The sequence below is a fragment of the Magallana gigas genome, chromosome 7 (assembly GCF_963853765.1).
Source record: "Magallana gigas chromosome 7, xbMagGiga1.1, whole genome shotgun sequence".
Lineage (NCBI taxonomy): Eukaryota > Metazoa > Mollusca > Bivalvia > Ostreida > Ostreidae > Magallana > Magallana gigas.
This window is the reverse complement of record NC_088859.1, coordinates 26,216,497-26,233,216: the sequence shown is the minus strand read 5'-3', so window position 1 is coordinate 26,233,216 and position 16,720 is coordinate 26,216,497. Positions and strand designations below refer to the sequence as shown.

Genomic DNA, 16,720 nt, shown 5'->3' with positions numbered 1-16,720 from the left:
TTGCTGACCTATTTTCGGCATAGTTTGCAGTAATTCATGTGAAAAGAAAATAAAAAGGCATGCATGCATGGATATAAAGCCAAAATCATACTCCTTTTGTTCTAATTATCTTAAAACCCCGGTTTTTATTTTGCGGAATGCATAATTTGTTAGTTTTGTGTAATGGATCAAAGGTGTATTGGAGTTATATTACAGCTCCATCATTGGTTTCCGAGATTTTATGTTTAAATAATTCGACAGAGTTTTATACCAAATGTGAATTAAACATGAGGTACCTTGTTCCACCCCACCATTTTTTTTTTTGTGGGTCTTGATGGCGCAGCTAGCTAGGCTTAGGCTTAGCTAAATTATATCATCTGTTCAAGTGCTCTGTGTGCCATTGACCTCGTTTAGCTCAGATTATCAATTAGTTTATGAATGAAAAATTCCTGTTGCATGAGTGTGTGCTAACTCTTTCAGTTTTTTCCAAATGTCAGGACGCATACAACGACAGACAGTGACAAGTTTTCCAGTTGTCCCTGTTGTTCTAGCTTTCAACCACTACATTCACTCCTGTCATGATTACAATAAGGACCTGTTTCAACTCGGCCATTAAATTCTAAACTGGGTCTCCTTTAATATATTTTTAAATCCCTTTGTGATCCCCCTCCCCTTCTTTTTACATTTTGATAATAGTGTGTCCTCAAAAGATCGAGCTTCATTTTGCAATGGTGTCAATAGCGATAACCGATTAAAAGGCTGAAGTACCAGCTAGTCCACACCACTCCTCTCTCCTCTAAGCTTTCCGTGCTCGGCTGTATAACTGTCCTCCGATTGTCCGCCCCACATATATATGCACATTACAGAATGATTTTCTGTACCTAAGCTGCTGACATTTATCGTAGACAGGTATTGATTGAGTTCTTAGTTTAGGGACACAGACATTATCTGTACGGATATAATCATATCGGTGGTCTTTTTTTTCTCTCTCTCCTTTCCTCTCCTTCCTTTTATTCCCTGGGACTTCACCCCACACATATTTCTAACTTTTCTGTGGCTGGCTTAGACAGTCAAAGAGGATTGTCTTGTTTGCAGCAGAAGTGAACGAGGTCGTCAAATAGTATGTGGTTGCTGGAGAGAGAAGAGAGATAGAGAGAATTGATACAGCTTATATAAAACAGCATCTTATTGAATCAATGTAAGCCCAAAAAGTGTGTCAGCCGTGTGAATTGGTATTGATTAATCGACAATGATTTATTTATAAGATCCTATCTGTTTACTATTCACTAGATTGTGCTCATGTGTATAGATATACTAGGAGCAGTGTGTTAATTAAGAGCTGTACATAGTAAGGCTCTTACGCTTACAAGGTCAAGTTTCAGTTTCTGGGCCTTTTTTGCTTTGCCCTTGGTAATGTTAAATACATTGTAATGGTTGCTTATCTTGAATTGAAAGAAAAAGTTTCAATAGAAGTTTATAGACCCTTATTATTTTAATTTTTTTTGGGGGGGGGGGGGAGCTGTATGAATTTTTTTCTTATGAAAAGAAATCTGTCGTCAAAATTGGGGAAAAAATTTGATCACGTCTATAAAAAGTGTACATAATTTATGTGGTGAACTGTGGCAGAGCTTGACTATGTAAATAAGGAACATGAGGTTCAGGTCAGGGGACTGTTGATTTTTAATTAGGCAGTATCTCTTGGCTTTGCTGCACTATTAATTGGTGTTGAAAATCGGCTGACCTTTTGCCTCAGGATCGGCCTAATCTCCAAGAAGGGCAGACAACCACCAAACATACACACACACACACATCATGCACTAATTCATCAATTACTATCAGCCCCATTTTATTCAGCCAGTCTCTAGCATACAGGACATAGAGGCGGGAGGGAGGAGGGATATATCTTGACCATATTACTGCCTCTGAAAAGGGAAAAACTAGGAGTGTGTTGATTGCAGGAATTGCAGCCATTTGTCAAATGGTAATGTTTCTTGAAAAAAAAAAATGGGTGGGTCAGACTGGTCATACATTATATCCTGAATCTTGTGTTTTAATTTATCCATTCTGGACATTCTATAAACAGACTTTAGTCATGTACATATGTGTACAAGACAGGGAAGTGGTGGAGAATTGGGGATTCTGTCTAGAATGCTGCCCTTTATCTGGCTATAGAAAAAATTTGACCCTTGGGACTTATCCCACTGTTTTGCCTTTCTATGATGGAGAGAGAGGGAAAAGAGAATTCTTGATTGATAGGAAACCTAAGGAGAAGTACACAATATTGACTGTGTATGCAGATTTAAAAAATATTGTATCATATTATTTGTGCTGTTTTATAGATTTCCATTTTGGCTGGGTCGGTTTATGCTGTCTTGATCAGGATGAATTGCAGCTCTCTTGGAGGCTTTGGCGTTTATAGAGGTAAGGAAGAAATTAAGTTCTTCTCTTTTAGACTGTAAAAAAAATTTTTCTTCTTGCAAATGTTTTACTTTCTCTGTGATAAAATGGAATTTCTTTATATTTTTGGAAATTGTTTCATGAAAGAGCTTTTGACCTGGACATAGTTTTCCCTTTTTAATTTACTTGCTGACTTTACCTGGTATAACAAAATCGGTTTCTAGAGGGTAATTGTATTAAAGTTTGGGGTTTTTTTTATAGAAATTATTTTCCAGGGGGCATAAGAAATAGTCAATTTTTGTTTTCAATTCAAATAGGAAATTTTAACTTCTGTATTTTATAGGTACTTTTTTTTCTTTATCAGTTGTCAAAAAAGCTGTTAATGTATTCTGTAAAAGGGGGTTACAGGGAAAAGTATGTCTCAGCTGATAAAACTGTTTTGTAATCTTGTAACCTAACCTTTGCTGAGGTCAGTATGGGGGTTAAGCAGATGTACAAGAAAGCAAAGGGATGAAACAGACCAATGATCATCTATCATGGCAGTAACTAAACTATAAACCGAATACTCCAGACAAGAAAAGTCTCGAAACAGAGAAGGGGAAAAAAATGAGGGAATAAGACAACAGTGTTAGGACAGGCTATCAGACGAGTGAAGCTAGAGAGTTTCAAGACGGAGATATTGTTTGATATGAGTATAGGCAGTATAACTAAAACTATAAACTAATAAATACTCTGACAAGAATAGTCTCAGAAACAGAGAAAACGTTACTGAATAAGATGGCACAAGGACAGGTTACTACATGTACTGGTAGATGAGAGAAGCTAGCAAGCTGAAGAGAGTTTCAAGACGAAGATATAGTTTGATAAGAAAATAGGTGGTTTAGACTCTTCGTAACTTTCAGACTGTATTTTAAGTTAATTTATATTCTTCCATCCTGCCCCGTAAGGTTGATTGCCAAGAACCTGTCATAGCATAGGGGTTGCTTGTCGCACTCTTAGTTTACATGCATACATTTATATATTCATGGTGTGTGTTCAGACTTGCTGAACTTTGTACTGGAGATATTGTAGAACTGAAAATTATATGTCCCAACCATTTTGTTGGATTTTGAAATCAGTTGAAATATGAACTATTAAGCTCTTACATAAGTGTGCTAATTTGCATGAATTTGAATTTCTTTAAATTAGATTGATTGGGTGTACGTTAGTTGAAAAATATGTTAAACTGATGGAGAAGTTAATCCAGTTTGTTATTCCCTTATTACAGAACTGTTTTTCTGTCGTTGTTGATTATTCATGCCATGCAATTACACAAAATTGAAGAATTAAAGGCTATAGTGTGTAAAGTACTAATCATTTGACCATAAACAAAAATCTCAGAAGATGAAATGACTTTTGAGACTTTTTGAAGTAAACCTTCAACCCCACTCCAATACCCATTAAAACAAAATGAAAGAAAAGACAAATGAGTTAGGATAAATTGTGCATCAGCCTGCACTTTTCTTGTCAGAGGCTGCAGACAGTGACGTCATTTGGTGCACATCAAGACTAATCTGGCACCGACGAAAACAAAAGACCATAACTGTCAAACTGTGAACGAAATGTGAACCCACACGAAGTGCAACAAGCAAATTAATAACAAAAAAAAAAATAAAAATCTCCTTCTCCGTTGTTTTCTGGGGCATAGTGTAATCTTCGGCTTAGGTCAGCCATGATTGACCTCTAGGAGTTGGTGACAAGGGGGTCACAAGGATTATTACCCTAAGGATCTTTCTTATATACTGTGCACTTTATTTGTCTCTGTGGTGGGTTTTTAATGGTGGCCAGCCACTGTTGAAGGAGTTAACAAAAAAGAACGGGAATAAAAAAAAAAATGATATCAGACATTATTGCCCAGTGTCTGCACCCACTTGTTGTAGTTGTGGAGGTTGTGATGCAATTTTTGAAAAATTGCTTAATAACAATTAAGTGTGCAGGAGTTCAAGATAAGCTCCATTTTTTTTATTAGCCTTTTCCTGCCTCTTGAACAGGAGGAACGATTATTATATAATTTCTCAATTCGAACACACACACATACATCTCAACCTCGAGTTCTTGACTCGTACGAACGTATTGTAATTTTTGCTCACCTGAGGTTAATTTTTCCGCCTCTTGTGAAATGAAGTGAAGATTTTTTTTTTAATGATTTCTAGATATAAAGTATAGCTACAGGTGGAGTAGATAGTAAAATGTTACTTAGAGAGTTATAATGAGTAATATCTTGGTGGATAAAATGAAATGGAAAGTGTCAGAGGGAATTTTAGTCAATTTTTTGTGAGGGCCCACCTTTCAATTCTACATAAAAATAAACACCCTTTACTAAAAAAAACACTTCTGCTTATAGAAAGTTTAACAATGACTTGTTTGATAAACGATTGAAAAAAAAAAGTTTCCGTAATTCTTACAACTGTTAACTTTATTGTTGTTTTTTAAATAAACAGTATTTCATTTGATAGGAAATATCCAATAGTGTGAGTTTCGCTGAGAGGAAAATAAAAAATGTGTTATTGAAAACCTGATATTGTGTGAGTTATCTTCAATGAGTTATCAAGATCATCATGTGCATATCCCTTAGCTTCCTGGATGGGTTTCGCTTTTATCTGAATACACATTAGTATCATTGTAAAGAAACTTGAATTATACTTGTAAGGACAAAGTAATTAGTTGTTCAGATACAGGGAATACGGTACACACAATAAAGTTTATGAATTGTTGTTTATATATTAAATTGAGTTTGTATGCTTCAGAACAGCAAAATTCTGACTCTTGAAATGAGATGATTGAAACTGATACATGTATATATATCAGGGGTCCGTGGTTTGCCATGTTGAAAGATCTACGTTTTACTCTTAATGTATATTATTTTTTTTAACTTCATGGGGGTTCCAAAATTCAAGGGCAACAGGTTTATGTTCCCCCGTATTTTTCATTTATCACCAATTAGCGCAGTAATAAGGAATTTCCTCTGCCAATGACTGGACATATTGTCAAAAAAAAAAACTGCTGTAGGCTAAGCCAGGAACTTTTTCTTGTGGATATGTGTAGAGGCGTTGTATATCTATATGTATGAAAGGGAATTTCCACACATATTTAGTACAGTTAACGTGTGTCAGAAGGATAATTGATCAATAGGCAAGCAGCCAGATACAGATCGTGTACATTTGATATTTCGTGTAGGAGACTAGAAAATCTATTGGAAGAATTAGTGTTTTTCATTAATGCTTATGTTTCCCCTGATGCAGATGTTATGCCTCAACAGGGAAAAAAAAGAGAGGGATACTTTTATGTGTGTGCTTAACAACGGGAAAAAAATGAGATTACATAATCAGTTATGGTTTTTTTCCCCTTCTCTTTCTATTAATGTGTAATATGCATATGTTCCTCGTAGTATTCCACTTTTGATCATTTGTAACAGGTTTTCAGATCGGCTTCATTCATGAATTCACTGGAAAGAGGGAAAATGTGTATGCGCGTGTGTGTCATGTATAACTGACTATTGTGGAATGAATTGAAACAGAGTGATTGGTCATGGAAGAATCGTTCACAATGAGAGGTAATTGAGCGTGGAGACGTATTCAGTTTGTCAATAGTATTATATTTGGTTGTCCTGAAACAGGGTGGGAATCGAAAGTTCATTTAATTAGAAACTGGTGTGGGCAGAGGCAGTGCAGATTAGACCCTTATAATTAGCGACATTGTCAACTCATGTAGTTTGAAAGTGTCCACGTTTTACAATCGTTTAGATATATTGATCAATATTGTGGAGATACATTATAATTAAGCATTGTAACAGATTTTTTTCTCTCTTGTTTCTCTTTCACTTTTTTTCCCTTGAAACTTGTGGGTGTTTGATAAATCTATGCAACCTGTTGTACATGCATGACTACAGAGAGGATGAATTGTGAAGGGGATTGATTGGTTTAAAGGAGTCGTTTGAAGTCCTATGTTTCGAGTAGAGATATTTTGTTTTTTCGTTGATTTTCATTTAGAGAAATTTTATTGTCTATCCCCAAAGGCAAAACATTCCTGTCAGCGGTCAGATGTTCGCCGAGGAATTTTAATACACAGTTGTGTTTTTCAAATGAAAATAGTTTTTTTTCGTATTTCCACCATGCAACTTGTAAAATTAGCAAGTGAATGACAAATGAGAGGAGAGACTTTGGAACTAACAAATGTAATGCTCTTGTACCTCAGTAAGTGAATGCTGTGTGTTGTGGTAATACTATTGCATGATGGACCTAGTTCAGGCCATGTACGAAAACATTCCCAGGCCACGAGGGGTGTACCTAGGTCAATGGCTTGTATATAATGGAATTTTTATATAGACCAGGTGAAATGTCGAGAGTCCTAGATCTTTATTCATTACCTGTGTGAGCGTTCTCTTGTCGGACCTGGGCAGGTTTTTATCTACCACATTCCAGGCTGTATGTTGGCAAAATATTTATGCTCAATGGCTGGAGTGATCTTGGATGAGAAAAGAGAAGAAAAAAAATTCTTGAGGGGATTTTTTTTTTGTTGGCCCCTTTTATAGTACTTTTCTTTTAATATATATACCTATTGTTCGCCAAGTTCCAGGTATAAAGGAACTTTTTTTGTGTACAGGTGAGTGATCTAGTGATGTTATTATTTTATACAAAGTTGAATTGACGGGAAGACAAATATTTGCCATTCACCTGTAGTGCGTTTTTGATTGAGGATTTAACTTGCTTTGGTGAATCTTTGGTATGTCGAAGAGTAGCTGACACAGTTTTTTTTTTTATTCTGTATATGTGTGTGTGTGTGTGCGTGTGTTAGCTAGGTTACAATGCCAGGAATGTATTAATTGTATAACAAACAATTGCAAGAGGGGGAAAAAGGTAGGTAGACTGTGGTGGTGGTAGTAAGGGATTAGAAATCCCAAGGCACCGTGCATGTACAGGTTTTTTTCTCAGTGGTTTGATCCCAATTTCTCTATGGTTTCCAGGGATCTTCAGAAACTTGTGTGAAACAGCAGAGGTATTTAATGATACTTATCATTATTTTCATAGAATAAAAAAGAAGATATAAATTTTTTTTTATTTTATTGGGAGATTTCCTTCAAGGATTAGAGAGATTTTGATAGATTACCACGTAACTTGAAGCCAATAGTAACGCAATTCTATTGCTGTTTAATGGAATTTCTTAAAGGTATTGGCCTTCTTTTTTTCAGTTTCTAGCATTAGGGTTTAGAACAAAAATGATATTGGGTTTTCCCTAAAGATGAATTATGGATTGAAATTGTGGACTAATGTAGTTCTCTTTAAGTTGTACAGTAGATAGAATGCCACTATGGAAATGTCATAGCAAAAGAGAAAGCCTCTCAAGATTTATTGCTGATGAGGCATATTTGGAGAAAAGAGCCGAGTTTCTGGCTTTGCCTTCCCCAGAACAAGGAATATTGATGTTTTTATGGTACTTGGATATTTGAAGCAACATTGCACTCATAAAGCCCTTATTTAAAAGCTAGACATTTGTTACTGCAAAGTAATGGGAAAAATGATATGCAAATATGAGAGAGGCTACTGAAAAGAACCAGAGAGCACTTGCCTCCGCAACTGGAATTTAAGGCACTAAGGGTGTAAATGGTGTGTGTGCTTTGGCAAATTTTCTATTTGATTACAGAGTGTATAAGCATTTAAGAATGACAGATTCCCCAGTCTTCTTATTTCATTTATTAATTGAGTTCCACCTTCTGAAAACACCTCCACGTGGGCATCTTGCCAACTGTCTGGATTTCATGTTCTCCAATCAGATACAGTACTGGGATATTTTTTTTTTCTTCCTTGGATGTATGTTTTGAGGCTATATACACCTCACTGGTTATAACCTTGTAATAAGGAGGAGTATGATTGACAATGTATATGAAAAAAAACTTTTTAGCTGGAATTTTTTTTTTCCAATTTGGTTTGATCACCTTAAGGCTTAATTGATGAATCTTATTAAAAAAAATTTTCTCCCTATCTTTTTTTTTTCTGGGAAATTGAGTGAGTAAGCTATGAAACAGATTTATGTGTCAGCAGTTGTTTCTCTAGTGCCACGGTGGTTGCTCACCCAAACAGCTCAGTGGTTTGTTGGGTACAGAGAATCAATCGGCACATCCTTTGCACATGACAGACTATCTCTCTGATAATTGATGTCTTGGTGCTACATCCAACAGATAAGCCGGATTCTTGAGCAAAATTCAGAAGCCAAAAAGTCATGAAAACATCTTCCCCAACTTCTAAAAGGTCAACAGAGAACTCTCTCTGGGGATGATTCTTCGTCTGTGTTTACTTTTTCCGATCAGAAAACAATGTGGAATATTTATGAAAATGACACACAGCTCAGTGACAGATGCCAAAGCTTAGTACTATTTGGATTGCCATTTCAGACAACTATTCTTTCAATACAGACAAGATTCCAGACAGATTTATGATCCCGAACTTGAGCTCCCTCAGTGAAATGGGTAAACTCACTCTGACAGACAGTCAGACATGTTTCACAAGCTCAAAATGTGACCACCCAAAAATTTTGACTGTGTGATGTATATTGCCCCCAAAACTTTTGGTTTCTTCTGTGAAATTCTTCTGTTTGTTCTTCTGGGAAGTTCTGGCTAGGATAACTCTTTTAAAATGGTTTAACTACAATTTTCCTCTCAAGAGGGGTTCTTTGTCTGATTCCAAGTTGTTTTTTGGAAATTAGTTGTTTATTTGGAACTTGAAAACATTTGACATGGGTATTTAATATCATCCTGTTTTATAAAACTTTATTCCAAGAGTCTATCTTGTCTACTGTGTGTATATAAGTTTATTGTATCTGTACCTGGTACAATGTACCTGAACTCGCAGCTCTGGTTGGAATAGTTGTACTGATGCTTAGGTTTAGGTTATGGATATATCTTTTAAAAAGCCATCTGTATTGATCTTTAATTAATTACAAAAGTTTTCAAATATCATTCTCTATTTAACTTTAATGACCTTTTTAATAAGTCAAATGTCATATGTCAAAATATGTATTAAGCTTCGCAACTTTAAAGAGCAGAAATAATATTTCTGATTGCAAATATGCAATTTGTCCCTCCTCTAGTCGATGTAAGGTTTTATAACAGAGTTCTGTTATAAGGGATAAATATTTAATGTTGCCAGTGAAACTATGCTACAATATTGACGTAGAATCGGGAGCAAGCCAATCCTGTTATTAGCAATTGAACAATTGGCTTTTAATCATCTGTCAAGTGAAACTTTTATGTGGAAACATAATACACACAACCCTGGCATAGGCATAGTGTGCTGACATTGCATAGTGTGCTGACATAGCATTTTTTTTTTACTGCTGCCACAATTATAGTGACAAGTCACTTTTGTTGCAACTGCTGCAGTGTTGCACTAGCTGGGACAATTCTCTCGACTTCTGCCCATCCCGTTTCTCTGTCAAATGACAGGAGATGATAATAAGGAAACGGACAAGGAGAGAGGATGGTGGCTTTTTTTTTTCTTTTTTTTTTTGTAAAGCAAGCAATATTCCACTGTAGTAAAGATCAATGAATCCGAAGTAAAGTTAAAAATACTATACCACAAACTGTTAAATCAATACATTATTTAGTTCGGCAACCTTCACATTGTGTGCTCTGTATTGCCGTCTGCTCCTGTGGGTGTTCTTATTAAATAATCCAACTCGGTGTTCTGTTGAGAAGGCAGAATTCTGAATTCTTTTCTTCTTGTTTTTTTTTTCCCCTTTTAAATGATTTTTTTGCTATAATTTTCATTTTCCCCTGATGATTGACCAATAGAATTGACGTATTCTCTTGCTCCAGTGCACCAGTTGTCTAAATGAGAAAAATGTTCTTTGACATGATTGGTGTTAAATATGAAGATAATTTTTAATCGCATACTTAATTCTTGTAATTTTTTTTCAGTACAGATGCTGCGGATTCGGCTGATGTGAAATACAGGAAGTGGCGGATACAATTCGGGTAAGTTGTACCTGCGGTTTGTTCTGTTCTGTTCTTGAACAGTTGCAGCATCTCCATGTTAAATGGTTGCAGCATCTTTAGTTAATTACCCATGCGCAAAACAAGATTTTTTAAAGACCAATAAATGAACTATCAGTAATTAGATTGATTGCATAAATATTTTGACCCCTCAGAGGATTTCAACATTTGTCTGTTGTATAAAAAAAGAATTTTGTTATTCCAATACGCAAGACTTCCAGTATGCGAGACAATCTAAATGCAGTGTTTTGACATTTAAAGTTCTCATTTCAAGGAAGTTGCCCAATAATGTATCATGTTTCTGTAGAAGAGATCTTTAAACTTTAATTGATACTGGTTAGCGAGTTATTTTCTTGAATGACAAGATGTGACAGGCTGTCAGGGAAAGAATTTTGCCAGAAAACTAAAACTTAAACAAAAAATCAGTGATTTAGTGGAACTGTAAGTGATTGCAAATTTATGGAGAGACTTGATGATCAAATGCCAAAAAAAATGCAGGATGTGCATGTTGCACACACATTTTGATGCAAATGCAATTAAGATTAAAGAAAATTATGATATAATGAAAGGGGTGGGCAGCTGTTAGTTTACCCATGTATGGTAGCACTGAAGTAATCTGGACTCTTCTTCAAGTTTCAGGCATAAGTTTTTGTGAGAAGATCAAGTTCCTAGAATAAATCAATGTAGAAATATTATACCATTGATGATTTACTTATCTGGAGGTTTTATTAATTATTACAGATGATTTCAGTGTTCAGATTATAATAATCAAGGCCCCAATACAGCTCTATCCATTACAAGTTCCATTTACTTTAAATATCTGTAGAAGTCCAATCAATGGTCATTGAGTGTGGCGTGTATTTGAACACACCATCAGCAGAATCTGAAATGAATCTTAATAAGTGCATGCAAACCAAGAGACTTAAGAGAGAAATGAATTATTCTCCTGATCCACTTCTTTGAAAAGAATCACAGTGTCTGAAGAATCTTTTGGATATTGATCGCTCGTCATAGGTTGCAATTAACATTTCTTTGCTGTTTTCAAAAGAAAAGATTCTCACAGTTTGAAAGATAACTTCTTTCTTTGTTAAAAGTTTCTTGACCTGGATTCTAACCCTTCGCCGAGAGTCAGCAACCACCAAGACTTTCTCTCAGCTACTTCGTTCTTGGTAGTAACACTTGTAGCGTAAAAGCGAGACCTATTTCCCCAAAAGTGGGTCTTGATGGGACTCTCTTAGTGTGTAAGTAGTCTGGGAGATTCAGAGTACTTTCTATGTCAAGTACCAGTGGGTCCCCAGAAGAGGGAGGAAGGTATGTGGGCTAAGGACTTAGAACGACCTGTGGCTGGCACAGTCTAGTATTTACTTTCTATTTTTGAAACACTCCAAGATTTTTTTGCTTCATATATTTGGGGATATTTGTTACCTCTTTTCTTTGTATTAATTGGTTTTCCTCTTTAGAATTTTTGAACCCCAAATTTTAATTCTAAGGATTATTTAAAGATAAAAATAAAATAGTGTTGAAAAGAGTTACCTATAATTCTTCTAACCTATACAGTAACAGCATCCAAAGATTGTGGGAAAAGAGAGATAACTCCAGTTAGATTTTATATTGCCTTAGAAAATATGGGCAAAGGGAAGTAACTCCTATATTATAAGATGCTCTTGAATGATATATACTTTATACAATATGCACTTCTGTTCAATATTTAAAAAAAAAGAAATTGAATGTGTGCATGATTTTTAATTCACAAACATCAGTTAATTAATAAATTTTTGTTGATTTTTCTTTATAGTTCAAAATTTTCTTTTGATGTATACATAGACCCAGAGTTAGTTTGCATAGTTCTCAAAAGTTACACTTTTTATAATGAAAAGATTATTATTAGGATAGTATAGATATTGAATGTTTTTTAGGTTGCATTCCACCCCAATTAAGTTCATCATGTCCTTTTAATTGAGCTTTAAATAGTGGGAAAATATCAGCATTCCTTTATTTCCATCAGTGAATGAATTTATGTTAGGTGGTATGGGACATCTGTTGATATTAACGTGGATAAAAGTACATTTTATTCAAAATATTTTCACCGGTTTAGAATTTTCTAATTTAACAATAATTGATCCAGAAATATGTTTTAGAATTTTTTGGAAAGGTGAAAATTATTTAAAAGCCCTGGAGGGATTCGAACTCATGACTTTACAGATTCATAGTGAACACTCTAACCCATTGCACTACGCTGTTAGGTAACAATTTTGGGAAAGAAAATATTTATGAAATTATACTTGATTTTATTGTTTATTGCAATAGGAAGTATATCACAATATGGAAGTGTCCCATATACCACCCTAATATCAAAACTCTTATGTACCGGTATTCTTGAATTCCTTGTACCGCTGTCTACCTTAGAAGTTTTAAGAGTATTTTTAATTTGAATTACAAATTACATGAGTAGTGTTAAAAAAAAATGTATCTTTCATCATTGCAGAGCAGTGACAAAATTTTATAGCTGTACACATTCACTGTGTCTGTATATTTTAGAAAGTCTTTCTGTATGTACATGATATGGCAAAACAGCTGTGTTCATAGCTTAATGGAGACTCATTATCAGTGTATTCTCTCTGCAGATAAACTTTTTATTTGATAATAATGATTTTTCATTTAATAATATGAAATAAAATGCTCATAATATCAGTGTGCCTTGCTAGGCATAATTTTTATAGTCATTAAATCCAGTAAGAGTTATCTTTCTTGTGTTGCTTTCTGAATACCTTTTTTTTTATCAAAGAATGAAGAAATTTCCTTCATTAGAGAGGAGGATTTTTGTTCCTGGGGAATGAAACTGAATAGATGAAACTTGTTCAAACTCCACCTTGTATTTCACTTACACAGAATTTAATTTTTTTTTATTTAAAAGAAAAGAGAGATGGGGGATACAAAAAGGAAATAGCTATTGTAAGAGTTATCTTTCTTTGCCCTTTAGATCAAAAGCTAGCAAAACTAAGTGTGTATCAATGCTTTCATCACATTGTTTGTTATCATTCTTTATTAAACGCCAATGTACGTCATACCAGAACAATAGAAACCAGTAATTTGAAACAGAAGTATCATGGTAATGCATGGTTGCTGAAGGCCTAGTAAAGAAAAAAATAGTTATTATATGAAAAATAAAAGCATCTTTAAAAATGGGTGATAATCGAAGTGTCAACATAATTTATTGGTCACATGTGTTAAAAAGCCCGATAACATCTCGCTGTGCAAGCCTTAGAGGGCTTCCGATCAAAATTAATATGTAACAAAACCCTGAAAGGAAACGAATACCCACATACCTGAGTTTTTTTCATTTTGCGGGGCAAAATATATCATAAATCAAACGGCGTGCATTACTCACCTGGAGATTTTGCCTGTTCATAAAAAAGTGATCTTGCTGGGTGGAGAGGGGAGCCTCATACACCCGTAGAAGAAGTGCTTCACAATCAAACCGACAAGAGAGAGAAAAATTAATTGGTCCTCGCTACATGATTCATGCAATATTTTTTTTTTCTTTCCTTTAGAAGTATTTTTTTTTTAATGATGTATTAGGAAATGTATGTTCTAAAAATATGTGCGCTATCTATTCATGACCGTATTTTATTCTTTGTAGTACATAATTTTATGATTTAACACTGTGATGAAGGAAAATTGATTTATAGCATTAACATGAAAAGAAATGTTTAAAGAAAATGATTTAATAAAAGTTTTTTTTCATATGAATTATTTTTGTTGTGCTTGAGGTAAGAGAAATATTATTGCTTGTAAATATAAATCTGTAAATTTGAAGTTCTTTGGAAAAGTAAGGGAAGAACTAGCATTTTTCCACTGGTACTTTTAAAAGATGCTAATATTTTTTACTTGTATGAGTCTAATTTATCGGACCAGGGTTAATAATTATGATATTACCTATTCATCTTGTCAGATAAACAAATTTGACTTTTAGATTTGGCTTAATGAATTCATGCTCGAGTTTTTCACTGAAGATTTACACCACCTTTTGATCTCAGGACAGTGCTTGATTTAAGAAAAAAAATTACATCTACTGATAGGTTTTAGAAATCTCTTATCTAGATCTCTCAATACTTGACTTAATTATTTCAGCCTTCAAATTAAAATTAATGAATGTTTATAGGGTGTGTATCTCTGTAACAACCACAGCAATAAATATTTGGTAATCCGTCATTTGATTATAAAGATTTAACCAAACAGTACTAATTATTTAATTGGAAGTCTGAAATTATATTTGCAAGACAGTATCCTTATTTCAAGCCAATCACAGATTTTCCTCATTTTTTTGTTTTGATTGTTGAGGTGATTTTTGAAAAGAAATTTAATTCTATTGAAGAAAATTGAACTGATGAAAAAGAAAACTATTTTGATTAGAAGAATTGTAAAGTACTAAAGTACTGTTAATTTTCTTCATTATAATGTGAGAGTTTAATAGGCAGACAAATGTATGACCACCAGAGGAAAATAAACAGGAAAAAAAAAGTCGTCGTACAAATCTATCATCATTGCTTAGGAGTACATGTCATGCTTGTGGTTAAGGGGGTCAAAACATGCGGCAGTTTCGAGGTGTTTGTTTTGCGCTTGTCGGAGCAAGTCCATTTTTATTGCACCTGTTGAAGGGCAGGAAATATTAACAAATTGCAACCTCAAGAAATGATACAGCCTCATCATCTTTCCAGATTTGGGCTTTGATTTTAAGAAATACCTGTATCTTAATACCGGATATTTAACAAAAGCCACACTTCGAATCAGTTTTTAAAACTGTATTTTTTTGTTTTTTTTATATGAGTTGAACAAAAGTAGAATTGCTGATTAATTGGCTGAAGATCAGGTTTTTCTTCAGCAACTGATGTGTTTTAAACTTGAGGTGGCCTTTGGGTCTGACTGTAATTGAATATGCAGACTAATCGGATGTTATTTGAAGTAGGAAATTTGCAATTCATTTAGAATGATCAATTATCTTTTGATCTTTTTTTTTCCCTGTTTAACAAAAAAAAGTAATAACTGTAAAGAGATTCTTCCAATCTCCATTTCATCTTTTATTAATTTCCATCAAAAATTTTTAAAAAATATATCCTTTAATATGTTCACTCATGGTGATTTGTCTTTTATGGGGATTTTTTTTTTTCTCCAAACCACATGAAATTTTTTTTGCTGTAACACTGGGTGTGTAGTAAGGTACTGAGAACTGAGAAAAGCCCAACATTTTTCTCTCATCCCGAATGCATTTTGCGTGATTGAAATGAAAGAACTTGCATAAAACTCAAATGATATCATTCAAAACTATCTTTGAGAAGGGTGGTGACGTAAGATTCGAGATTCCAGGCTCATTATCATCTGCCGATCTTGTCGAGATTTTTCTGGTGGAAACTGTTTTGTGCCTCTCTCCCTGGCCTCTCTTTAACAGGTAGTCAGAGTATGGTGTACATCAGATCACACGTGCTTCATCAAGTGACGTAGGCCCCAGCGAGTGATCGGTCACATTTGATTTACACATTCGACTTTTCATGATGCTGAAGAATTCGATGTATTTAGGCGAATCTATCATCCGACTGCTGGCGACATACATATGTCAAGCATGTAAAAGGCTCCCACCATGTCGTTAATGGAAGGCAGACGTTAGTGTACACACACATGGGAAAAGGAGTCACCAACACACTATAGTCATATAATCCCAAATAAAAATAGACAATGAGCTGGAGCAATGATTTTTTTATATTTTGCCTCGTTTCGTCCATTAAACCTTATGTTTTTGCATTGAGACATAACTGTTAGCGTGTAGAGGTCTGAGTGAGATGATGTTCAGTGACTCAGGGAGAAAGCATCTTGGTAATGTCTACAGGTATACGGACACACACTAATGAAGCATTCCCCAATCTGTCATTCTTTTACCTACAAACTGTTACACTGGAATGTCACCTAGAATTAGCTCGCTAAAAGCCTGTACACACCATACATATATGATTGTATAATCCCTCAAATATTTTTTCTCATTTCAGTCACTGCCTGAGTATTTGGAGGTAAACTGAACAAAATATAAAGAAGAGCAGATGAAGAGATGAGCATCATATTGGGACCACCTGGCGGTCAGAACAGAGTTATACACCTGTGAGACAGATTGACCCAGGGCCCCGGACAAGATACTCTCACTGTGGGGGTAAGTGTTTGATTCAGTTTCATTTTCTCTGGTCTCTCTTTTTGATTTGTGAATTGCTTGCTGCATAGAACTGTTTCATTGCTGGCTGAAGCTAAAATTTTGTATAGTATGCAGGGAATGCT

The 16,720-nt window shown here is 34.7% G+C and overlaps 1 long non-coding RNA gene across 4 annotated transcripts in view; it reads left to right on the top strand.

The window, feature by feature from the left end:
- The window catches only part of LOC105340514 (uncharacterized), a 53,192-nt gene that overhangs the window by 16,116 nt on the left and 20,356 nt on the right, over positions 1 to 16,720 (top strand). For all 4 annotated transcript variants that reach the window (XR_010707807.1, XR_010707809.1, XR_010707806.1 and 1 more), the window contains 3 exons: positions 2,319 to 2,400; positions 10,328 to 10,384; positions 16,441 to 16,598. This is a non-coding gene — a long non-coding RNA (uncharacterized lncRNA). The remainder of the gene's footprint in view (positions 1 to 2,318; positions 2,401 to 10,327; positions 10,385 to 16,440; positions 16,599 to 16,720) is intronic.